This window comes from Priapulus caudatus, unplaced genomic scaffold (assembly GCF_000485595.1).
Source record: "Priapulus caudatus unplaced genomic scaffold, Priapulus_caudatus-5.0.1 Scaffold564, whole genome shotgun sequence".
NCBI lineage: Eukaryota > Metazoa > Priapulida > Priapulimorpha > Priapulimorphida > Priapulidae > Priapulus > Priapulus caudatus.
Genome location: NW_014577625.1, coordinates 143,464 through 159,835, shown reverse-complemented (window position 1 = coordinate 159,835; position 16,372 = coordinate 143,464).

The following is a 16,372-nucleotide window of genomic DNA, read 5'->3' as shown; positions in this document are numbered from 1 at the left end:
ATATATAATATATATACTATATATATAATATATATCGTATATAATATATAGTATACAGGTGTTTGACAGTTTCCTTGGCAAAAAAGGTCTGTGAGATGAGTGAATTTTGGGTGTTATGTGTTGCAGTGTTTCGAGGTCCTAGCAAAGTGCAGCGCACAGGTGCTGGCCAAGCTAGGGGTCTGGGGAAATTGCAAAAAAATGGTGCAATTTGGCTGCATTCAAAGCATTATTGGTGAAGTTTGAGATATTGTATGAGCTCTTGTCTCTTCTTTCAAGTTGTCAAAGGCTTTCGTCATTCGAGGCGTGTTGGTTGGAGCAAATGTCGATGTGGCAAGGCTGAGAATTGGGGAGCGAAGCGGCGCACCGTCGCTCGTCCAGGCAAGGGGAAACACGGTTATGATATATATTATACATCTTGTCAATCGCAGGCAACAGGCTGTATGTATAATGGAACATTCTCTGAATGGTCAGATGGCACCGCGGGAATACGCCAAGAAGGTGAGTGGGCCAATATTGTTCAATGATTTTTCAATCAACGACAGCTGGACGGTAATCAACAGTGTATGCAAACTCTTTGCAGCATGACACCAAAAAGGTATAGAACACTAGCTAGTCTACGACGCCAACTCTCAAGATGCTTAGGTGTAGTAGTAGACGCACAACTAAAGTCAGCAAAAAACACGCATCTCACATCACCATAAGCCAACAGTATAGTGGTGTCATCAGAGAGTCTTTAGATACGCCTAGACGCCGCCACGGTATCTGACAAACTTACTCCAGCCCTGTAAGACGCACCTGGAATATGCAGAACTCAGCCTGTGTCCTCCCTTTAATGAGACAGCGAATATCATACCCGGGAAGAGTCAAAGGAAGAGTGACCAGACTTACACAGAATCAAAGAAGCTAAGCGTGGATGAGGAGACTAGAACATTTAAGCTGTATCACGTGCCACCGTATGAAGGCGGTTATGAGTAGGAGTCTATACATCATGAAAGGCAGAGGATGGCAGCACAGCAACTGCGGTCAGAATTTACTGGGGTATCTTCCAGAGTTGCAGTGTGATCGACGTTCTCTTTTTAATGATGACAATACTTCACCGACTTAATTCCTGGTTAAGACAATGCAATGCCTTTTAAAAAAGCTGATTAAGAAGTATTTTAAACACTAGTACGAAGTGACTGCAGCAATGCAACAGATCAAGAGCGCAATCTTATGTGCCTCTGTGAAAACGATATGTACAGACGATTGTGACCAAACTTAGCGTACGATGCGATAAGCCGGCGCTTCATGTAGGACGCTGCAGCCTGTCAGGTGCACTGGAGGCAGGACGTTAAAGAGACTGACCTATTGGACATGTGTATGGCATAAAAATTGTTGTGTTAAAGAGATTGCTTGCTAGAAATTGTTGATATAGTTTCCAACAATAACGAAGTGAGTACTTATAATAAGCTAATGGACTTTCTATTTTAGCGCCCCAAAAACATGGGGATAGGGGCGAAGTGTTCGAAATCACGTCAGCCGTCGGCCAGCGCCAACGAAGTTCGTGCCGCGCCTACAGCTTCTTTGATGAAAACAGGCGCGCTGATCCTAACAGCTATTTGAGACGAAAATTGCGAAACACTGCAGCGAAACTATTGGCTCGTATGACTGTAGAAATCTTTTCTATGCAGTGTACCTTCCAGGGGCAGTTTGTGAAAAACTAATCGTGATAAACCGTTGACATTACAGTAAAACAGCGTTCCGCCCCTGCAGATTCGCGCAGCCTGATTGTAAATGGAAAGGCGAAGCCTGGAAGGTGGAACCCTGTTCCAAGCTGACGCACCACGATGTAGTATACTAGCAAGGGCAGCGGGCGGCGACCGTGCGGAATTAGTCGGTAACGATTGAAATCGTTTCTCATTGGCTGGGTGACCAGGGGTATGGCCAGAACAAGTGTCTCAGACTTTCGACCACCATCGACAATGGACTGTATGATCGACACAGGGCAATATAGATGGGTACGTTGATGACGCTCCACACTGCGAATGTTATGAGAGCTACTACGTTGCTACGCATGTGCTACCAGTACTCGTCTGTCTTCTCTGCATGTCACAGTAGAGAGTGTATGTGAGCCAAGCGAGTACAGTATTAACACGGACTCTTGCTGGCGTTTCCTTAATTGTATGAGCCCGCAAAGCAAGCATAAACATGTCATGCTCGACGCGAAAGACAAGGAAAAACAGTGGATTATGATTAGACATTCGATAGATGACTAGGCTTTAACAGCACGAGGAGAGATTCAAGGATGTCATGATTTGCTGCCTATTCCCTCATTACTTACCATTTGCTGCCAACAAATGCGCTGGGCCTATAGCTTTGCTGGCGAGGCCTGCAATTGGGTAGGAGTATAGGCCCTGCCAGTGACACAGCTTAATTACACTGCGCAGTGGGCCAAACCGACTGGATAGGTGATAGAAATGGCAAAGTTATGGTTACTCAACTTTATTGCACAGAAGACGAAGAGCACGTCTTTTACCCCATATTTTACAACAGGCACTTGCAGCGTGTCAATAATTATATATGCTAAATAAATACGAAATTGAATATAGTCTACAGATTTTAATTGTTCTATACTCTCTTTCATTATTATTGCGACAGTCTGCGGTAATCCGTGTAATGCTCTATTGTACTACAAGCATACGCCGTTGCGCATTGTCGACAGGCACAGTGACAGTTAAAATAATAAGCCGAGGTAGGTAAAGGGCGGCTCGACTCCAGAATACGCTGCGACCGGCTCGAGTGGATGTCACAGATTACATACAGAAAGACACAACATTTACTCCACTTGTTTCAAGTTCAAGCCAGTGTTCACTTGTTAGTTACAGTGCGTCCTTCCGTCTCAGGTTCGTAACCGGGCCCGACTTGTCACTGCGAGAGAGTCGGAGCAAAACCTGGCGAATATCGAGACTATCCGAGCGTTCCCTACGTGCGCAGTCAATGTTAAATGGTCTGCCGATCGGAACATCCTAGCCGGCGCGCTATCGTGCAGAGTGTCTTTTGCGCTTCGCACACGTTGGCAACGGTTTTGCAGACGCTCCAATGGCGCAGGCTGTACGGGGAGGTGGAAAGCGGTACGGGGATAGTTCCCCAGAGGCATGCCGGCGCCTATACGCATGTATTGCAACCTTTACATTGACTGCGCAACCGGTTAGCGACGCACGCGTTCCTCGAATTTCGCCATTGTTTTGTTATTTCGACAGTGGACAGAGCGTCGCGTTCGAACAGAGACAATCTGTATTCTACACGTGAACCTTGCGTTGAATTGAAAAAGATGGAGTGAATGGTGGTCGTTTGTGGTTGTACACACTCGTGGTAATCAATCTGACGCGGCGGGAGCGGATTTGAGATCGAGGCTTTCATACTGCGATTAAATTTTAAACTGTCACTGCTGCGACTGTCGACCCATGGCGGCGCGGTAGGTGATGTGTGCATAGAGCATGGTTAACTGGAATATGAGCCAGGAAACTGTCTGCGAATAACAGGTCAGCACACAGGAGAGGGAGTAGAGCAATCATTAAGAATTTTGTGTATAGTATTAGTTCGTATTTTTATTTAGCTATCTATTTTATGAAGCACCTTCAGTGTACATAATTTATACTCAGTTTGTCCCGAACATTAACTTGCCGTAGGATTTATAGAGGGTACTAGGGAAAGCTCAGGAAGGTAGAAGATTGGAAGTGATAACCCAAAAAAATATGCTTAAAACCCAGCACTAGATCCCGATCTAGGTCTCTTTCTTTTGATGCGAAAAGGCTCTCTATAACCCGGTTTATAAAGGTGGTGGATCTTCCCCTTGCGTCAAATTATTTCGGCCAATATCTTTGGACTTCTGTTGCTCTAAGGCATTTGAGCAATATCTACTTTCTGCTTATGTTACATGTCGATAGGCCTGATATCCTGTGCCTTCTCAATGTGGTTTCGCGCGACGGATGTTGTCTAACAGTTACCCAGTATCAACGTTTTCATAGACTGGACACTAATCTGACATTAGCAGTCTGAGCAGTAGTCTAGACTTTTAGCTAAGGCCTTTGATAGGGTTCCTCATGGACCTGTTAATCTTCAAACTTGGCATGGAGTTTGGATACTACTACGTTAAAATGAGATCTCGACTTTTTCAGGATAGATCGCAATTGTATGTTGTTAAAGAGGCATGTCAGATGAGTGGCGCCTGGTTCACACGCGTACACCCAAGGCTCAGTGCTTGGTCATGCTTTCTTTCTTTTATGAATTCGGTTGGCGGAAACTGACCCATTCTCTACTGCTATTCGATCTTTGCTGCGCGCGGTGTTCGCTGTACACACCATCTAAACACGGCCCTCGACATTAACCGACCGCGACGGCAATTGCGGGCGGGTGGCCCTATCATCGCTTGTACTGCCCCTGAAAATCCACCGACGACGGCAGTAACCTGCATTGCCCATTTTCTGTAAGCGGAACGATTTTTGAAGGGGGGGTGCTAAATTTGTTACGCTCGACAGTGGCCAATGCAGGATTTCGAGGAGGGTGGTAAGAAACATGCGGGGGTATGCGGGTCCTCCCCCAGAAAATGTTGAATCCCCCATTTTCCTCCTGAAAGTAGGGGGGAATGATTGTACACGCCATCCCCCACGTCAATAAGTGGGGGGGATGCATCCCCCCATCCCCCCCGCTATCTACGCCCCTGGTGTGTGTGTGTGTGTGTGTGTGTGTGTGTGCGTGTGTGTGTGTATCTGTGTGTGCATGCGTGCGTGCGTGCGTGCGTGCGCGTTAGTGCGTGCCTGCGCTCGCGCGTATGCATGGGCGTGCGTCTGTGGGTATACCACTGATCTCTATATATTAACTTATATGAGATTTTGGAATGAAGATGAGATCAGTAGATGATGTAGATGATGAAAAAGTAGATGAGATCAGTAGGGTATACGCGCATGACGTAAGCACTTCACGACTCTTTTACATGCGCGGCGCGCCCGTGTGTTCATTTTGTCAGTTGTAGTTATGATAATTACATTCGCAACGTGTGCTAATTTTGTGTACCGCATTTACATCGCGCCAATATAATTGCAATATTAGCAACGTCATATATATCCTTATCGTACCTTTTTAATTTCTACTATACTAATTGTTTCGGCTGTATCAAAAGTGCATATATGACGTCTTATAAAATTTTATGCTAGTGATTACCGCAGTCACATCACAGCTATGACTTTTGATATTTTTTATAATAATAATAATAATAAATAAATAAATACCAATGCGTTATATTAAAATTTTATCTCATTTGTGTCCGAAAAGTATAATAATGATTTCTATATTCTTATCGTAAAATTATTACGTGATGCGCCAAAATGTTAGCCTGATCTTACTAAAGCCAGGTTGTGGTAGACCTATCTATTGCACGTTTTTCTAATTATTTCTGCAGTTCTGTATTGGTTCGACTAGGCACATTATGCATGGCAATGTGGCCTCGGAGGCAGCTATATACCCTCCTTAGATTTTTTTAACTAAAATAAAAGCCCATTAAATGCGAATAACTATAATTTTATAGTAGGCCTATAAGCGTAGCGTCGTATGATATGTAAAATATATAGTCAGCAGTGAAATCGTCATCGCACACCAACTCTGTCACACTGTACACTGGAACTTTGAGCTACGCGGCCTACGCCCCTCCCTCGTCATTATACTCATCAATGTCACATATTACATACTACCCTCCCTAGGGCTTTACTTTAGCTACGACCCTACAACTAGATACTTAATTTTCCAAGTATCCAAGTATTCCGATGCAAAGTAAGCAGTGGTTAACCGTCCGTAATAATATATATATATATCCGTCCGTGATATATATCATCAATAGCTAATAATTATAATACCTTATTATTAGCTCTTGATATGATATGTATATACAGTGTTTGACAGTTTCCCTTGGCCAAAAAGGTCTGTGAGATGGTGAATTTTGTGTGTTATGTGTTTGCGTGTTTCGAGGTCCTAGCAAAGCGAGCAGCACAGGTGCTGGCCCAAGCTAGGGGGTCTGGGGAAAATTTGTGAAAAAATGGTGCAATTTGGTGCATTCAAAGCTATTCTGAAGTTCTGAACACATTGTATGAGACTCTTGAATCTCTTTTTCAAGTTGTCAAAGGTTTCGTCATCGAGGCGGTGTTTTGGACAAATTTCTGTGGCGGCTGAGAATTTGAGCGAAGCGGCCCACCTCGCTCGTCTCAATGCAGGGGAAACACGTATATATATATATATACATCTTGTCAAATCGCAGGCAACATGTATGTATAAATGGAACATTCTCTGAATGGTCAGATGTCACCAGCGGGATACCGCAAGGAAGTGTGTTTGGGCCAATATTGTTCATGATTTTCATCAACGACATGCTGGAGGTAATCAACAGTGTATGCAAACTCTTTGCAGATGACACAAAAATGTATAGAACACTATCTAGTCCTACAGACTGCAACACTCTTCAAGATGACTTAGGTGTAGTAGTAGACCACCAACTAAAGTTCAGAAAACACATCATTAACATCACCAATAAAGCCAACAGTATAGTGGGTGTCATCAGAAGGAGCTTTGACTACCTAGACTCCGCCACAGTGATCTGACAAACTCTACTCAGCCCTCGTAAGACCACACCTGGAATATGCGAACTCAGCCTGTGCTCCCTTTATGAGACAGGATATTGATACCCTGGAAAGAGTCCAAAGGAGAGTGACCAGACTTACACCAGAAATCAAGGAACTAAGCTATAGAGGGAGACTAGAACATCTTAAGCTGTACTCACTTGCCTACCGTAGAAAGAGCGGGGATATGATTAGAGTCTATAACATCTTGAACGGCCATGAGGAGGCAGACAGCAAACTGCTGTCAGACTTACTTGGTATCTTCCAGAGTTCAGTCTATACAGACCAGTTCTCTTTTTAATATGACCAATATTCACCGACTTAATCTGGTTACATACAATGCAATGCCTTTTAAAAAAGTGATAAGAAGTATTTTAAACACTATACGGAAATTGACTGGCAGCCAAATGCAAACAATCAAGAGCGCAATCTTATGTGCTCTTGAAACGATATAATACAGACGATATGTGACCAAACTTAGGTACATTGCAGATAAGCCGAGCAGCTTCATGTAGACACGCTGCAGCCTGTTCAGTTGCACCTGGGGCAGCACTTAAAGAAGACTATTGACATTGTATTGCATAAAAATTGTTTGTAAGAGATTGCTTGTAAGAAATTGTTGTATAGTTTCAACAATAACGAAGGGTTAATACTTATAATAAGCCTAAGGCTTTCTATTTTTGGCCCCAAAAACAGGTGATAGGTGCAGTGTTCGAAATTCACGTCAGCCCGTCGGCCCGCCGCCAACAGTTTCGATGCCGGGCCTACAGCTTCTTGATAAAACAGGCCCGCTGATCCTACAGCTATTTGATCACCAAAAATTCGAAACACTGAGAAACTATTTGTCTATTACCTGTAGAAATCTTTTCTTGCATATTAACTTCCAGGGGCATTTATTTGAAAACTAATCCGTGATAAACCGTGACATACATGTAAACAATGCGTTCGCCCACTGCATATTCGCGCAGCCTGATTGTAAATGAAAAGGCGATAGCCTGGAAGTGGAACCCTGTTCCAAGCTGCGCACCACAGTGTAGTAAACTAAAGGGCAAGTTGCCAGTCGAGTGCGGAATTAGCTGCGAGTAACATGAAATCGTTTCTCATTGGTGGGTGACCATGGGTCTGGCCAGAACAAGTGTCTCAGATTTCGACCAATCGACATGACTGTATGATCGACACAGGATTAGACTGGTGTACGTATGACGGCTCCACTCGTAATGTTATGAGATGCTACTACGTTGCTACCGATGTGTACCAGACTACCAGTCTGTCTCTCTGCTGTCAAAGTAGAGAGTCGTAGTTACCAAGGAGCTACATATAACAACGATGTGGCGTTTCCTTAATTGTGAGCCCCCGGCAAAGAAGCATAAACAGTCATCCGACGAAAGAAAGGAAAAACAGTGGGATTATGATTATGGACATTGATAATGACTAATAAACACAAGGAAGAATCTCAAGGATGTCATGATATGCTGTTTTATTACTGTAATTTGCTCCAAAATTGGTGGGCCTATAGCTTTGCTGGCAGGCCTGCAACTTTTAGGAGCTATAGGCCCTGCAGGACTACAGCTTAAATTACTGCTCAGTGGCAAACACTGGATAGGTGATAGATGCAAAGTTATGTTACTCAACTTATTGCACAGAAAGACTAACGACACGTATTTTACCCCATCATTTTACACACAGGCACTTGAAGCGTTTCAATAATATATAATGCTAAATAAATACGAAATCTAATACTAGTACTACAAAATTCTTAATGTTTCTATACTCTCTTTCACTTATTATTGCCGACAGTTTCCTGTAAATTCCGTGTAAATGCTCTATGTACACACACTACCCGGCCGCCATTGTCGACAGTGCACAGTGACAGTTAAATATATAGCAGGTAGGAAAGCGCTCGACTCAAATCCGCTCGACGCTCGATGGATTTCACACGATTACAACACAAAGACACAACCATTCTACTCCATCTTTGTTTCAATTTCAACAGCAGTGTTCACTTGTTAGAAATACAGATTGTCTCTGTTCGTAACCGAGCCCTGTCACGCGAAATCACAAAAACACTGGCGAAATTCGAGCGTTCGCTAACGTTGCGCAGTCAATGTAAATGTCTGCCGGAATCAGGAAACACCTAGCGGCGCTATTCGTGATGTCATTTTTGCGCCGCAACGCTGCAACGTTTTTGCAACGCTCCAATGGCGAGGCTCGTACGGGAGGTGGAAAGCAGCGTGGTAGTTTCCCAAAATGCAATGCGCCGCCTATAGCCATGTACTTGCAGACATTTACATTGACTGCGCAACGTTAGCGAACGCTCGAATTTCGCCAATGTTTTTGTGATTTCGCGTGACAGAGCTCGGTTACCAACAGAGACAATCTGTATTTCTAACAAGTGAACACTGCTGTTGAAATTGAAACAAAGATGGAGTAGAATGGTTGTGTCTTTGTGTTGTAATCGTGTGAAATCCATCGAGCGTCGAGCGGATTTGAGTCGAGCGCTTTCCTACCTGCTATACATTTAACTGTCACTGTGCACTGTCGACAATGGCGGCCGGGTAGTGTGTGTGCATAGAGCATTTACACGGAATTTACAGGAAACTGTCGGCAATAACAGGTGAAAGAGAGTATAGAAACATTAAGAATTTTGTAGTACTAGTATTAGATTTCGTATTTATTTAGCATTATATTTTATTGAAATGCTTCAAGTGAACATTTATACTCATTTTTTTCCCGAACATTTATACTTGCGTAAGGTATATAAAGGGTACAATAAAGGGGAACGAGTAGAAGATTGGAAAAGTGATAACCCAAAAATACTAAAACCAGCACTAGAATACGATCTAGGTTCTCTTCCTTTTGATTGGAAAAAGGCTCTTATAACCCCAGTTTATAAAGGTGGTGGATCTTCCCTTGCGTCAAATTATCGCCCAATATCTTTGACTTCCCTTTGCTCTAAGGCATTTGAGCATATAATCTACTCTTCTGTTATGTACCATTTCGATAGGCATGATATCCTGTCCTATCATCAACATGGGTTTCGGCACGGGTTTTCTACAGTTACCCAGTTAATCAACGTTTTTCATGACTGGACACTAAGTCTCGACAAATCTCAGCAGGTTGATGCAGTATTCCTAGATTTTAGTAAGGCCTTTGATAGGGTTCCTCATGACCTTTTAATCTTCAAACTTGGTCACTTGGGTTTGGATACTACTACGTTAAAATGGATCTCTGACTTTTTGAAGGATAGATCTCAAATTGTCTGTGTTAACAGCAGCATGTCAGATGTGGCCGCTGTCACATCGGGTATACCCCAAGGTTCAGTGCTTGGTCCACTGCTGTTCTTATCCTTTATAAATGATTTGTTGGCGGAAACTGACCCTTCTACTTCTATTCGCCTCTTTGCTGACGACGCTGTTCTGTACCACACCATCTACAACAGGGCTCGAATTAACCGACGGCACCGACGGCAATTGCCGGCGGTGCCCCTATCAATCGCCGTACTGCCCCTGAAAATCCAACCCGACCGACGGCAGTCACCTGCCTTGCCCTTTTCTGTAATTGCCGTCGGTGCCTCTGCCTCTGGCTAGACTGGTTCGCGGCCGCACTGTTTGTCGCAGAGCGTGTACAATCTCTAGCAGAGCGTGAGGCCGGATACCAGTCTACCCGGCGGCAAAAACAATAACGTGGTATTGCTGCCAACCGCTGCCAGTAGACGATCGATAAATAGTGCACCTGTGTATGCGCGTGGTAGAACACGAATATTTAAATGCTGCACGCCCGGACTCGGCCCGCGTGCGATTTAAAGCGCGGGAAACGACGCTCGCGCAAGAATGGCCAGTGATCTGTACGGTGTGTAGCTTGCTAAATGCAGTAAATTTAGAGAAATTTTAGTAGAATTCATACGATGATACAAAGTTTTCCATAACAATGGCCTTGGTGCCCTTCTCAAATTGTGAGAGTTGCCTTGATGCCTTTTAAAATTGCCTCGGTGCCCATCCATTTTAGAGAAAATTCAAGGCAATTTTTCACATGCCCCCAAAAAATTGCCTTGCCCCTCTCGTCGCTTAATTCGAGGCCTGATCTACAATAAGAGTGACCAGTTAGCCCTCCAGAGGGTCCTTACTCGTACTGAGAAGTGGGCAACATCATGGGGTATGTCATTCAATGCAGAATAGTGTAAAATTCTTCGCATTACTCGCTCCAAATCACCCTTGACTTTTACTTACTCATTGTATCATAAATATCTATCTCTTACCCCTACTTACAAATATTTGGGTGTTATTATTAGTAACGATCTTCGCTGGAATGCCCACATGGACTTCATTTGTAAGAAAGCGTCCCGATCTTTCAGCATGCTACGGCGTAATCTTAGCTTTGCTGACTCTAAAACTCGGTCCCTAGCTTTCAAAACTATGGTTCTGCCCATATTAGAATATGCTTCGCCAGCCTGGTGCCCCTATAGAACTGCTCTAGATTTGACACCATTCAGCATAAAGCTGCGAGATGGGTTTCCAGAAACTATGATGATAGTGCTGATGTTGTTTTGGCTCGTCTTGAATGGCCTCCTCTTCGTGTCCGCTTTCTTCATTCAAAACTCATAACTTTCTATAAAATTTATCATGGTGAGATGAAAATTGGCATTCCTTCTTGCTTAATGAAGCCTGTTCGCTGCACCCGCTCATCTGAGCGTGATCACAGTTTTCGGCATGTACAAACTTCTAAGGATTCTTTTAAGTTTAGCTTCTTTGTCTCTGTGATTCCGTATTGGAATTCACTGCCTTCATCCTTAGTAAATAGCAAATTTACAACTTTTTCCGCTGCGATCCGCAGTGTGGATCTACCGACTTGATCCACTCTCTCCATCTTCGTTATAGTCCCCAGGACTTTTCAAGATGATCACTTATGAGGTTATGAGGTTAGAATATGTTAGAAAGGCATTATCAATTCGCAGTGGCTGGAGGTACGGTAGCCGTCGGTCGTTCAAGCCCCTTTTTTGCGTTAGGGTTTAGGCGTTAGGGTTAGGGTTAGGGCGTTCTAGCTTCATCTAAACTCGTCAAATCGTGAATTTATTCTCGCCAAGGCGTTATTTCGAAATCTACGCACCGCCAGCCGCATCTTTGTCTGCGGTTAAGCTATGAAAGCGAATGGACTCCCGTCGACCGTAGCCTCGAGACATTAAGATACGGCTACCGTACCCGTAGCCACTGCCTTATCAATTAGAGAAAGTAAAAGAATTAATGCTAACTTGTAGACAGAATTTCCTTATCTACAGGCATTCCGCCCGCACATTCCAAGAGAAATCAGTGCCTTATGAAATACTAGAGAGGGACGCCGGGCCCAAGATACAGGATACAAGATACAAGTGCCTGTGATTTTACAAGTTACATAATTGCACAATCGTCAATTAAAGCCCTGCAACTTCTGCATGGAAAGCAGTGTATGTGGAATGTGGAGATGGAATAGTTTATTAAGTAGGTTCAATCTGTATGCAAGACGTACCACACTAAACTACTCATTGCGTCATTTCTGTTGACCTGCCTTGCACATCACATGATGTATATTTGACAGTCACAATGGAATCATGATTCATCATGGATGAGGACACGAGAAAGGAGCAACGTGGTTTACGTACGCAGTGACATTGAAAATTAATAACTCTACAAAATTTCCATTAAGAACGGGGTATATTACGCTAGCGAAATGTACAAACTTGAAGCATTGCATACATGTAACCTTTTTTATACTTCATTACGGCTGGCACTTCGGAGACTCCTTAGAAGATCGTAGCAGCTGTACGGCTGTCGGCCATTATGCCAGCATATGGGGACAGAGGGCGCTTCGGTAAAGTGAGACGAATCAACTCGCGTTCGGGCAAACGCTGCGGTATACTTCGATAATCCTTTTTAACGATAAGCCGTAACATGTCGCGAACTGGCTGAATTTTACTTGGCCGTGTAAACTGATCTCTTTGAAAATAAAAAATATCTAAGCTCACCAGTGTAGTGGTGTGTGTGTGGTGTGTGTGTGTGTGTAGTGTGTGTGTGTTGTGTTGTGTGTGTGTGTGTGTGTGTGTGTGTCAGCTGGGCGTAGACAGGTCCTCAGTTGTGGGGGGGGGGGGAATTGATTTCGCTGGTACCCTGCCATATAATGTATTATGAAACGGTGTGCGAGTAGCGACACACGCGAACAGCCTTGCGCGCAAATCCCTTAATGGGTACCTGGGACAGGGCCCGCGCGTAGGGGCCCTGACGTGTGCAGGGGCAGAGCCCTTGCCCGGGGTCCAGGGGGCGGAGCCCGCGGGCACGGGCTCTTAGTTTTTACCCGCAATTTAGAAACTTTCAAGATGGTCGTTTTTGAGGTAATTGAACAAATTGACATTGTAAGCTGCCATTATTGCTGGAATTCGAGGGTAATTTTTTTCCTTTGGAGTGCAGGAGGAACACGCGACGGCCCCAGCACAACAGAAACCAATTAACCACCTGGCGGATCAGAAAGTAAATTCTAGGCGCGGGGGCGGGAGGCGCGGGGGGACATTATGCGAGTCAGGGCACGAAGGCGCGCACTGTGTGGAATTGTCTAAAACAGCTTGCAATCTACAAAGCAACTTCAATTTTGCGACACTCTTCTATCATAAAATGAGTTCAGGATTTTTCCTCCCTTCAGGTTGGTGTCCCCTCCTGTTTAGGAGAGGTCCAGGTGGGAGACCTCCCCCGGAAATTCTTGTTGAAGTAACACCTCTCGATGCAATTTCCTGCACTTAATGAGGCAGCACTATTAAAACAATTACATCACGCAATAACATCACTTGTTGATTGAGTATTTTTTTACCTTGGGACACCAAAGAGTAAAAATGGCGGTTCACTACACGGGATCTTGGCTGCTACGGGTACATGTACATGTCCCGCACTGGGGTTGCCAGTGCAGGCAACTTACTAGGCTAGAATAGGGTTTTACCCTGAAAATTTCTAGGCGGAAGGGGGCGACCAGCCGCGCTCTTGACTTTACCGACCCCGTTGACGAACTTCAGCACTAGAATCAGTCTGCCCCTGAAATTTTGATAAAACGTATATTTTTACTGAGAAGTGAGCAACCTTAAACTGGCCAAAAAGAATATGAGAGCCAGCGGAAAACAAGCGCAAGATTTGAAACCAATAGGTGCATGTATTCACGCGCCTGTAGTATAAAATCGGGAAGGATACGGGTAGTCTGTCAAGGTGGCATGGCCGTCTCAGCCCGGCCCGCGATCGCCATCCGGCCCTCCCAAAGAGATGAGGACCTGAAATCGTGAATTGTTGCCGCATGGTCAGAGGCACCCCCGGCGGCCGTGAAGCGAATGCAATATCCCGATCAGCGACTCCCTAATAGGTCTATTCCTAATTTTGATAAAGCAAGCGATTTTAACCTCGTGGAGCAGTGAGCAACGACGTGATTTAGGAATTGGAAAAAAAAATCGTATATGGGGAATGCGTCCAAAATTAACCGTCTGAGTTTCAGTAAAATAATGTCATTCTTGAACGAATTACAGCCATTTTACAGTACGATGTATTTCAAATTCCATTTCTGTAATAATACATTAGGAGAGTATGAATAGCGATGACGGATTTGTAGATAAATATCCAGTATTTATTGTCTGTAAAATATAAATTTTTCCCACCCATTTTCTTCCTGAAAGTAGGGGGTGATGAAAGCCACCCCACCTCAATCAAGTGGGGATATACCCCATCCCTCCGCTATCTACGCCCCTTGTCAGATGAACTCAAATGTGACTTTGATATGCATACAAATATTCATAATCATAATTTTGTTAGCAGTACTCTACAGGCGCGGCGGAACGATTTTTGAAGGGGGGGTGCTAAATTTGTTACGCTCGACAGTGGCAATGCAGGATTTCGAGGAGGGTGGTAAGAAACATGCGGGGGTATGCGGGTCCTCCCCAGAAAATGTTGAATCCCCCATTTTCCTCCTGAAAGTAGGGGGAATGATTGTACACGCCATCCCCACGTCAATAAGTGGGGGATGCATCCCCCATCCCCCCCGCTATTCTACGCCTGGTGTGTGTGTTGTGTTGTGTGTCGGTGTGTGTGTGTGCGTGTGTGTGTGTATCTGTGTGTGCATGCGTGCGTGCGTGCGTGCGTGCGCGTTTAGTGCGTGCCTGCGCTCGCGCGTATGCATGGGCGTGCGTCTGTGGGGTATACCACTGATCTCTATATATTAAACTTATTATGAGATTGTTGCGACATGAAGATGAGATCAGTAGATGATGTAGATGATGAAAAATAGATGAGATCAGTAGGGTATACGCGCATGACGTAAGCACTTCACGACTCTTTTACATGCGCGGCGCGCGCCGTGTGTTCATTTTGTCAGTTGTAGTTATGATAATTACATTCGCAAGACGTGTGCTAATTTGTTGTACCGCATTTACATCGCGCCAATATAATTGCAATATTAGCAACGTCATATATATCCTTATCGTACCTTTTTAATTTCTACTATACTAATTGTTTCGGCTGTATCAAAAGTGCATATATGACGTCTTATAAAATTTTATGGCTAGTGATTACCGCAGTCACATCACAGCTATGACTTTTGATATTTTTTATAATAATAATAATAATAAATAATAAATACCAAATGCGTTATATTAAAATTTTATCTCATTTGTGTCGCGAAAAGTATAATAATGATTTCTATATTCTTATCGTAAATTATTATCGTGATGCGCCAAAATGTTAGCCGGGGCGATGATCTTACTAACACGACAGTTGTGGTAGACCTATCTATTGCACGTTTTTTCTAATTATTTCTGCAGTTCTGTATTGGTTCGACTAGGCACATTATGCTGGCAATGTGGCCTCGGAGGCAGCTATATACCTCCTTAGATTTTTTTAACTAAAATAAAAGCCCATTAAATGCGAATAACTATAATTTTTATAGTAGGGCCTATAAGCGTAGCGTCGTATGATATGTAAAATATATAGTCAGCAGTGAATCGTCATCGCACACCAACTCTGTCACACTGTACACTGGAACTTTGAGCTACGCGGCCTACGCCCTCCCCCGTCATTATACTCATCAATGTCACATATTACATACTACCTCCCTAGGGCTTTACTTTAGGCTACGACCCTACAACTAGATACTTAATTTTCCAAGTATCCAAGTATTCCGATGCAAAGTAAGGCAGTGGTTACCGTCCGTAATAATATATATATATATTCCGTCCCGTGATATATATCATCAATAGCTAATAATTATATAATACCTTATTATTAGCTCTTGATATGATATGTATATATACATCCAGGCCCGTAGCAGGGGTGGTTCGGGGTTCGAACGAACCCCCCCGAGCCCCCCCACCCCAAGCAAAAAAATTTTTTTTTTTTTAATTTGCAAGAATTTCACCTCAGGTCGCTCCATTTAGTGTAATAATTGCAAAAATATCCATCGTGCGGGAGGGTGAACAGTGAACACCCCCCTCCCACACCCTCCCCCCGCTCGGTCGCTTAGCTCCCTCGCCTGGTCGCTTCGCGCCGAGCAGGGCGTGTACAGGGGGGTCCAGGGAGTTCGGACCACCCCTTTGCCTCGCGCAGAAAACGCATCTGAGGGGGTCTAATTTAAGACCCCAGACCCCCCTTCGCGTGCTCGCAACTTTGGCTTACAGACCCCCCTGGTACAAATCCTGTACACGCCCCTGCCGAGCAAATTGCCAACATTGAAAAACGAAC